This window comes from Adiantum capillus-veneris, chromosome 22 (assembly GCF_014529385.1).
Source record: "Adiantum capillus-veneris isolate H3 chromosome 22, ASM1452938v2, whole genome shotgun sequence".
Classification (NCBI taxonomy): Eukaryota; Viridiplantae; Streptophyta; class Polypodiopsida; order Polypodiales; family Pteridaceae; genus Adiantum; species Adiantum capillus-veneris.
The window spans coordinates 26,853,608-26,864,493 of NC_140952.1; positions in this window are offsets into that span (position 1 = coordinate 26,853,608).

Below are 10,886 nucleotides of genomic sequence, written 5' to 3' on the forward strand. Positions count from 1 at the left end.
TCTTACCATTTTATTTCATAACCCGTACAATTTCGACATGATGACAACTGACAAGCATGACAATAACTGACAACAAGGCTTTGACTAAAAAAAGTATGATTGTTTTGACAATAGACTAAAGCTGACAAATCTATGACAGTGAACAATTTTGAATTCTTTGTTGATCTACCGAATGTTTCAAGGAAATTGTTGAGTGAGTCTTTACTTTTCCTTTTGCTTTGATATGCTGTGAAAACTTTGGATTTCCCTTGCTGTAATCATTGCTTAGCAGACTGTGAGAACATCCAAAACCTCGAGAAGATCCTCTTTGCCACCATTTGGAGATCTTGCTAGACGTCTTTGGAAAACTTATCTTTTAGCTTCTCAATATACTGTTGAACGTGTTTATTGTTTACGATTATCACTGTTGAGCACCGTTCTCTCAAAACCAAATCTTTTTAAAGAGAAGCTACAGTCTTGAGATGTCCTCAAAACCTTGGTCGAGTCACACAATGACTTGAGAAGCCCTTCAAGATATAGAAGAGTGTGTGGTATTTGACGATTCCACAATTCAGGTATTTTGACCCTAGCCAGGACTTTTCTTGAGCAGCAAGATTGAATAGTCCCTTTACCATAAATATGTAAATAACCATGATCATTGCCCAAATATAAACATGGCACATGTAGAGGAATTGAAAATATCCAACAAGCATCCATATAAGTGAATAGGTTCGATTGTTGGTCATCCAATAGGAGATTCTTTTCCTCCATTCTCTCGCTTGAAGAGTTGCCTGGCCTTTTAAGAGTGAGATGGTCCTCTTGGTCGAAGGTCAAAGACCAAAATTAAACGAATGTGAAACCTGTGAAACAAAAAAAAAAAACGATGGCGATTTCTACAGACAACAGCGCCGATGAAAGATGCTGTCACAACAGGCTGCAGAGGCCAAAATAGCAGGCAAGAGTGTGTAGAAATTTCACCAGCACGCCAAGGCGACCTTGTTGATGGCGGGTTTGTTCGATTTGTTGCAGGTCGACTGCGCCTCTCTCTCCTATGCTAGTGGCCGCTCGCGCGCGTTGATTCGAGTCGAAGCACCAAAGCTCTGATACCAGTGTTGGGAAAAGGAGCTATGGGGGATCAAAACGGTGAGGATCCATGGCGGTGGAGGAGATGCAGCGAGAAAGAGAGAGAGAGAGCAGAGATTTGACACCAGTAAGCAAGGAAAAAACACACACTTCTTTTTTATTGATAGATTTCTTGTAAAATTAACCTTACATATAAAGGCAATTTGCCATGCACCACTTGACTTTCCACTGAACCTACCTGCATGTGATAAGCAGTGTTCCCACAGGCTAGACACACAAGGGCTTGCATACCCAACAATACTTGCATGTGTTATTTAGCCCAAGACTAAGACTTGCTGCAAATTCCAATCCTTGTAGAAATTGCCTTTCTCATCAAGTGCTTAACCTTAGGGAATCATTTGATTGTTAGACTACATGAAAGCTGGCATCCTTCTAGATAAGATGCAATTTCACCTTTGAGTATGGATCAACAATCGCATCTCTTTCAAAATAGATAGCAACTCGTTGCTATTAAGATGTTCTCCATTTTTTGGAACAATCACTTCCATCACCATCTGATGTGCGAGATTGAGTTGTAAATGCCTCGGACCAGTCGTAGGCATTTTTGACACCACATAAGACACAAGCTCTCTAGTCCGTTGTATTGTTGATCGCAACACACCCTTTGCAACTAGATGGTTATGAGTTCCTAGATGAATGAACAAACGAGTCCAGTTGTTCTCAGTGAGCAAGTAATAGACAGTTTAAGGGTATTCTTGAAGAAGCATTGGAGATCTGTCCTCAATGGAAGGACCTCAAAGTCCCATTTGTCAAGCTTAACTTTCCCATGAATAAAATTGATGTCATCAACTTTCTAGTCCAAGACATCTCATTTGCATATCCGTATATTGCTCTAATTGGGCATGTATTGATTTTACAGATTAGATGTCCACCGCATTTACTTTGCTTGATTACTTCATTTCTAGATTGAACACGCTTTATCCAACAATGGCCATCATATTTTTGTTCCATCCCTACCATTTTTGAAAAACCCTCTGGTACAAGATCCAACTTGTAGATGCAATCACCATTATGTACTTCCACCACCTTTTTCTTAACTAAGCACCTTGAAATCATTCTTCTTAGCTTTAAGTAATGGTGGCTATTCAACACTATATATGTATTCAAGTGTACTTTGTATTTTTTCCAGCTTGTGACAATGGGCATGAATGTTCATATCTTTTGTTCTCTTCTTTGATCCAAACCTCTTCCACCAAAGCCTCACTGGACAAAACTTGATTCTTGAAGATTTTGTTTTCTACTTTGACCAACAAATTCTTCATTGTCTTTTGAAGAGGTGTCTAACAGCTCAACCACTACCACAATTGAAGTTGCGGGCATATTTATCTCCACATTGCTACAAGTAGCCTTGTTTGTAGACAACAATAATTTTGAAGACAAGATAGAGTCCAATATAAAATGAAACTGATCCCCAAATATCACACCATCTTTCACTTGGGTTTGAATATCTCAGGAGTAGAAAAGATAGCAAACATTTTGCTTGTAATGGAACGCCCAAAATCTCTAGGATTAACCATTGCAAATCTATTAGGACAATCAAGGAACATTGGTGAAACACATACCATATCCAAGAACAAACTGACCTTGCATGATGAAGAGTGACCCATGGATAAGAGAGAGTGCAAGAGGGTTAAGATGTAAGGCTAGAAAAATTTGTTATCCACAAAGGGATATTTATAAACAATTCAAAATTTTCAATCTATATATTTTCACTATCTTTTAGTCTATCAATTTCAATAATATCTTGCTCTCTCTCCCCCCCTCTCTCTTTATCTCTCATCCCCCCCACTCTCTTCTCTCTCTCTCTCTCTATCTAGCAGCAAGGGGGAGAGAGAGAGAGAGAGAGAGGAGAGGCTGAAGAGAGGCATCTAGTGATATATATATATATACTCTCTCTCTCTCTAGTAGCAAGAGAGAGAGAGAGAGAGAGAGAGAGAGAGAGAATGAGAACTAGAATAAGGAGGAGAGTGAGAGAAGTAGGAGAAATATATACATTTTTTCAAATTTCTAAAGTTTTAATCAAAGCAAAAGATAACTTGCTTTTTATTAAGCTCTATATAAATATTTCATATTAGAGTTAAAGAATAATTTTTAGCAAAAGTTTCCAACTCAAGCTGGTGACTTGAAGATAATTCTCTCTCTCTCTCTCTCTCTCTCTCTCTCTTGTGCAGCCGTTTTTCGACCTAGTAGACAACAATTCACTCTTTTGATCATAACTTCTTCATCCGAACTCCAATTTGGGTGATCTATAGCCTCAATCGAAGAGCAAGACACTCTCTACACATTGATGTAAAGACATAATATTTTAGAGTTATGAAAGGCGTTCCTTTAGCAGCATTTTTGAAGTGAACATGTTAGAAAAATTGATCTCATCTCTTATTTTACATACAATGTCTTCCGACACTCGCAAGGGTTCTTCTTCTTCAACAAGGTCCACAACCATGGTGGAAAATGATCCAAAATATTCTATGTGTGGAGATAGCAACACAACCACTTAACCAACGACATCGAAAACCATGATCATGGCATACTTGGTATCCTTGCAAGAGACTGTAAACAAACAAGGCCAAGACTTACGGGCACTTGCAATGGAGAATGGCACGCTAAGGGTACTTGTGGTAGAGAATGATAATCTCAAGAGGACACTTGAGATGAAAACAACACATTTGATGCAACTTTAAGAGGAAGTCAAGGAATGTAAACACTCTCTTGTGGACTTGAATGCTTTGAAGGAGCACATGAGCAAAGTAGAGCATGACCATGTATTGAACGAGGAGAAATTGGACACCATGAGCTGGGATGTATGCGACATGAAAAATGTATACACAAACAAGTCTTGCGCTGATGTATGTGATAAAAATGTGGTTCCTAGTTTCCCACCCATGCAAGCTATGGCTCAAACAAATAATGTTGAGAATTTGGATGTGGAGGAGTTGGAAGGAACAGGAGCGACGTTCCAAGAACATTGTTATTCGTGGAATTCTTGAAGAGAAGTTAGAGACGCCTCTTTCTCTTGCCATTGTTATCGTAGATTTTTTCAAATCCACTTTGGCATGTCCGGAGTTATGGTCTATGGAGCATATAGAGTGGGTAAGCAAGGAGCTCCGAGCTTGGGAGAACGGTTAATTGTATGCACCATGCCGGACGAGACTAAATGAAAGATTATCCTTGATAATAGTTAGATCTATGTGAGGGATACAAAATGTTTTGTATGTGAAGATCGCACTATTAAGCAACAAAATATTCATCGCAAGGTATATATATGAGGAAAAGACTAAGAAAAACAAGGAGATCCCTCACGAAGAAAATGTGCCCAAGGTGGAGACAAGTCCCTCTAGCAAATAGGGATGCACAACCTATGAGGCCGAGTTACAATTGAAAATATGCTTTTGGAATTACAATGGATACCCATGGAATATGGGAGCTAGCATTGATGAACAACTAACAAGAAAAGCCGATTTTGTACTTCTTGTTGAAACTTGGGAGCATGATACACAAAGGATTAATGGCTTGGAGGATTACAATGTACATTCATTGATGTGGTTAAAGAATCTCAAGCAACGGGTAGCATGTGTAGTTAAGAAAGGATTGGAATATTTTGTATCAATTGTGAAAGGTGACAAGTACAAATGTTATGTATGGCTGAAAATTATGACACAAAAAAAACGCCCATTTTTGTAGCCGGTTACTATATTTCCATTATTCCCCCTTTTATGCTTGCATGGATAGAGATCATCCATTCTTTGATTTAGAAGAGAAAATTGCCTATTTCAAAGGCGAAGGTGATGTTATTGTATTTGGGGATATGAATGATCGCACAAAGACATTGCAACATGATACTCAACAATTTGATATGCCATACATTTCAAGGGAGTTGGAGGAAGCTCACTTGTATGATCGTACTTCAATGGATGGAAAAGAGCCGGATCACTATGGAAAGTTACTTTTACACATGTGTAATAGTACGGGTATGCTCATTGCCAATGGTGTATCTTTGTGGAGTGGAACCAATGGATTGACTTGTAGAAAACATAATGGGGATAGTGTGATTGACTATATGCTACTTTCTGAACCCATCATGTATCGCATAAAGAGTTTTATATTTCCTCGATGGACCCTGGAATCAAACCATCAAACTTTATGTATTGACCTTGCATGTGGAGAAGCAACTAAGCATGATAATCTCAAGCAAAGAGGAGAAATTATCATTATGTATACATTTCAAACGGGTACCAATGTACATTGAAATGGTTGAGCAAAAGTTATGGATGACAAAGCTTCAATATGACGCACCATTAAAGACTAAATGGAAAGCTTTCAAGAAAGTTATTTGTTCTTGTGCTGAAGAATGCTTTGCCATAAAGCATCCCCATGTTATCAACAAAGATAGATCACTCAAAAGGTGGTTTGATAAAGAATGTCAAGATGCTCAAAAGTCCTTGATAAAGCTTGATACAACTATGGACAAAGAAAACTATCAAAGTCATTTGCATACATACAAGGCATTGATTCAAAAGAAGAGAAGAATATGAGAAGTAAAGCAACAACTTTTTCAAGTCCAAGAAAAGCCATGTGCATATGGAAGATTTTGGAGAAACTTAAGAGGAGGCAAGCGGGTTGATAATTTTGGTAACTTGAGCCTTGTTGATACGTATACACATTGTATGCAATTATATGAGAAACCATATGCTGCAAAAATGTCATTTTATGGTTCACTCCCATGTATGCCCTCTTTTTTACTATTGAGAATATATGCGGTGGGTTTGAAAAGTTGACCACTCGCAAAGCGGGAGATCTTCAAGGTATCAAGCCGGAGATGATCAAATGGATGGGAGATTTCACCCATGAGTGGATGTAATTTGATATGTTCAACATTACACTTCAACATGGTATGCCTTGGGATTGGAGTACTAATTGGGTTAAGCCTTTGCATAAAGGAGGAGATTTAAAGAATGTAAACAACTACCGGACTATCATGATTGGGTCTCTTATGGAAAAGTGTTTGGGTGCATAATGGAGATGAAATTGAGTGATTGGGCTGAAGAGAATGACAAGCATACAAAAAGACAAACGGTTTTTTGTCGATGCTATAGCACCATTGATCATCTTGTTGCTCTTTGTGTTCTCATGGAGGAAAGTCAAGGCAATTGCATTGTTGTATTGTGGACTTTAAGAAATCCTTTGATATGATTCCACGTAACAATTTGTGGAGAAGGATGGAAGAACTCCAAGTGCCAAGTGAGTTTATGCTTGCGGTTTCTAAAAACTATAAGAAGGTGGTGTGTCAATTGCACATGGGAAGAGTAATTTCAAAAAAAATTGTAAGCACTATTGGGGTTAAACAAGGATGTCCGTTGTCACCAACCCTCTTTGGTCTCTGCATTGATGAATCGGAACAAATGGTACTTGGATTTATGCAAGAAGATGGCATTGAAGAGTTCACTATTTTCCATGTAGTAATCATGCTTTTGTTGTATGAGGATGATGTAGTGCTTCTAGCACACACTTTAGAAGATTCACAAAAGCTTATGGTTATCCTTAAGAACTTTTTCTTGCATAGTGGACTGATTATGAATGAATCAAAAACAATGGTTATGCTTGTGAAAACCAACCATAAGGAGAATCCATGCATTGCATACAACAATGAGACACTTAAAGTTGTTGAGAGCTTTAAGTACCTTGGCCTTGAGGTTCCGTCCAATCACAAGTGGCATGAATGTGCTATGCATCATTTGGAAGCGGGAAAGAGAGCATATTATGCATTTGAGAACATGGGTAAGTAGGAAAAAAAGTGTTGGGTTCTCAAGAAGTACCTTTTTGATGCATTGGTGACACCAGTTCTTCTTTATGGAGTTGAAGTGTGGGGTAAAAGCATCTCAAAGTCTACTTGGAAAGAGTTTGAGAACGTCCAAAAGCATTTTCTTACAAAATTTCTCCAAGTTAAGACACAAACACCGTATATGTTTCTACTTCTTGAGTCGGGATCTCTTCCAATTGAGGTTATGGGCATGTAAAGGGTTGTGAAGAACATGATAAAGATGCGTTCAAACCCCTCACATCAACTTCCTTCAACTGCATGGAAAGCAAGCAAAAAGTTCAAAAGGCGCATAAAAGCAAGATCTTGAGCACGTGATGGATGCAAGACACAAAGAAGTGGTTTGGGAGATGGGATGCATTACACTTGCTACATGATGCTTCAATTGACTCCCAAGTGAATGAAGATTTTCTACAACACCAATGTATTATGGCTTGGGAGAAATCTGGTGGGTCACACTTCATACATTAAACCACACATATTTCCCCCAACTACAAAACCATGTTCTTCACTGAAAGAGGAAAACGTACTCACACTTACATACTTGAGCCAATCTCTTGTCGGTGATATGTACTATCGCAACCATTCGGCTTAGCTCCCATCCCCTTCCATGCGAGACATGGTGTTAGGGCAATGGACAAGAGTCAAATCGACAATGCACATTATGCCCACTGGAAGTTTGAGAGTCTAAGTACCACATGCTACTAGATTGCTCAGCTTTTGGTCACATCCAAACTTGCTTCTCTCACATTTTCAGCCACCGTGACTTAGACCTACACACTTTCCTCTCCCAGTCACAGTGTGGGCTCTCAATTGCGACTCTCATCACCACAATTTTGGAGCATTGAGAGTCAGTCACATCAGACATACACATACTACATCACATGTAAATTTGGTCCCATAGGTCATATTTGACCTCCAAGGAAGTCTATCTCTATCTCTCTCTCTCTCTCTCTCTCTCTCTAGAGGAGAGAGAGAGAGAGAGAGAGAGAAGGGGAGAGAAAGAGAGGGATAGAATAGCTCTAAGTCAAATTTTTCTCTTTGTCTGATATTGTTCGAGGGTATAGAGAGGGAGAAAAGGGGAGAGAAAGAGAGAGATAGAATAGCTCTAGGTCAATTTTTTTCTCTTTGTCTGATATTGTTTGAGGGTAGAGAGAGGGAGAAAAGGGGAGAGAAAGACAGAGATAGAATAGCTCTAAGTCAAATTTTTTCTCTTTTTATGATATTGTTTGAGGGTAATGAGAGAGAGAGAGAGAGAGAGAGAGAGAGAGAGAGAGAGAGAGAGAGAAGAAGAAGAATTGGGAGTCTAAAGCCAGAAAAGAGGATGTTTTCTTTTAAATAACTTGAATATGAACAATAAATTTTATATTTTTAAAAATTTGGACATTTTTCATGTCTCCCTTTCTCTCTCTCTCTCTATCACTCGTGAGAGAGAGGGAGGAAAAGAGTGGTGAGAGAAATAGTGAGAGCGGGAGAGAGACTCTCACAAGAGAGGGATGGAAAGAGAGGTGAGAGAAATAGTGTGTGTGTGTGTGTGTGTGTGTGTGTGTGTGTGTGAGAGAGAGAGAGAGAGAGAGAGAGAGAGAGAGAGAGAGAGAGAGAGAGAGAGAGAGAGAGAAGAGTAAGTGACAATGGTGAGATAGGGCATGGCAAAGGAGATCCTTCTATCGTGCATACGAGGACTTGCGTTTTTGTTCCAACTCAACCACTCAACCATGCTGACTCTGCATTAAGGTCCCCTTTTGCGCTTGGCACTATGTCTCTTCCACATGCCTTTCAACTAGATCCACTCATTGTGGCAGGTCATGTCATGCTAGGAAAAAGTTTTGAAAAGTATGATTCATCATGGAAAATATTCTAAAGGATGCACTTACCCCTGAACCCAAAATTAAAGGGTAGAAAAAAGTATGTTTAAAGTTTGAACAAGTCTGGTCCCAGTTGTCCATCTTTAGAGAAAGGGTTGTTGTTATTTTCTTTACTGGGAAGATTTTGAATTTAGGCATTATTGCGCATGCAATTGCTTCAGGCTTTAAACATTTTGTGGTGGAAAAAATTTTCTTTTCTAGTTCTGGATTGTTTGAAATTTTGTTTTTCAAAGCCAAAGATAAACTTGCGATCTTGTCTGCATCTACCGTGATTTTGTGTGGACAAGTGGTTCACATTCTGCCATGGAAACCAATTAAGCTAATTAAGGATGAAATGTTATCTAAATGCCCTGTCTGGATGGAATTTGTGGACTTGCCCACTTTTCTCTCGCCTTGTATTGGCAAGTTGGCAGCTTCACCAAGAAAAGTGTTGTTTTCTCCCACTATTCATTGTCCCAATAGGAATAAAGCTTGTGTGCTTTGGCAATCTAATAAGAAATTCCCAAAGACACTAGAGATTGATCTTCATATTGTAGGTAAATTGGTTATCTATTTGAAATGAGGCAGGCTAGCGGGGACGTGTTTTCATTGTGAGACTTTTGGGGCACTTCTCTAAGAGTTGCCCCTTGTTTGATAAGGACTCTGACCTTATTCCTTCTTACCTGGGTAGTAAAACTCTTGTTTCAAGGGAACAGATATATGGTAAGCCTCCCGATAAAGGTGAGAAAGGGGGTAATGCTCAACCTAGCAGAAACCCACCCACCCCCTCCTACACCAAAAGACCAAGTGTCTAAGATCCCACCAATCCAAGAGCCTTATTTCAAGGACATTATGCATCCATCCATGGTGCATCAACTTCAAATGTCACAAAACCCCTAGATAAAGGAAAGAGAGTAGTTGATTCAGAGTGTTTCATTGCTTCCAAAAAAACCTTTAAAGCTAAGAGCTACTCCTCTCAAAACTTTTACGAAGTACTTGTGGAAGATATGCCCTCTCTCGAGACCCTGTATTCTATTGATGGCATAGTTGAAATCCATGATTCAAGAAAAAAAGCTAGATTGCAAGAGGAGTAAGGAGGAAACAAAGGAATTCAGATTGAGGTCCATATGCAGGAATTTGATAGTGAGGGGGATGCCTAGATAGTTCACAACACTCGCCAATGAAGGTCTCTACCTTTCATGTTAAGGGGTTAAGTGACCCTACTAGGTTGCTTACGTTTAATAAATGGATGTTGACATCTAGTTTCGACATATGTCTTGTTCAAGAGCATAAAAGACATGATCGGGCTGGAATGTTGTTGCATTATAGGGGTTTTCAAACTTTTATGGGTGTGCCCCGTCTGGATACTCAAGGGTCCTTACGTACATCAAGGCCTCTCTGAATCCCCAATGGTTGATGGACCATTCTATTGGGAGATGCTCTATCTTTACCATTCAATGACGCAGAATGGGGGAGAAAAATGGTTGTAAATATCTATGATGATAACACTCTTGCACTTAGGCAAGAGCTTTGGAACTGGTTGTCAGACATCAACTTGGATGCAGGTTATTGGCGATGACTTCAACATGGTTTGTAATGTCAAAGACACTACTTCTCTTGGCACTATTATATCTAAATCCAAGTGTCAAGCATGGGAAAGAATGGCAACTGGGAAATATATTGATTTTTGGGAGTCTTCCTCTCCATCCTCTATTGGATTTACCTACTACTCACAAGCCTACACTTATTCCTTGTCTCGTCTAGATAGGCTTTTGTGCGCGTCTGCCGCACGTGTCAATGCAAGGAACTTGCCGTACACTGTGTGCGAGCCACAAATAGCTGCAAACACACAACTAGACTAATCTAGCAAGCCCAAGAGAGCAAGGGTGTGTCACTCACTGCCCTACCCTCGCCTTCGTGGAGGATTCCTCGCCACACGAAGAAGATGGAGCTACCGCCGTGCCGCGCTCAACCGCCTCGGCGCTACCGTTCATCGTCGCAATGCTCGATCACTCTCTCTCTCTCTCTCTCTCTCTCTCTCTCTCTCTCTCTCATACACACACACACGCAAAGAGATGAAGAAGAAGAAGATGGAGATGGAGCAA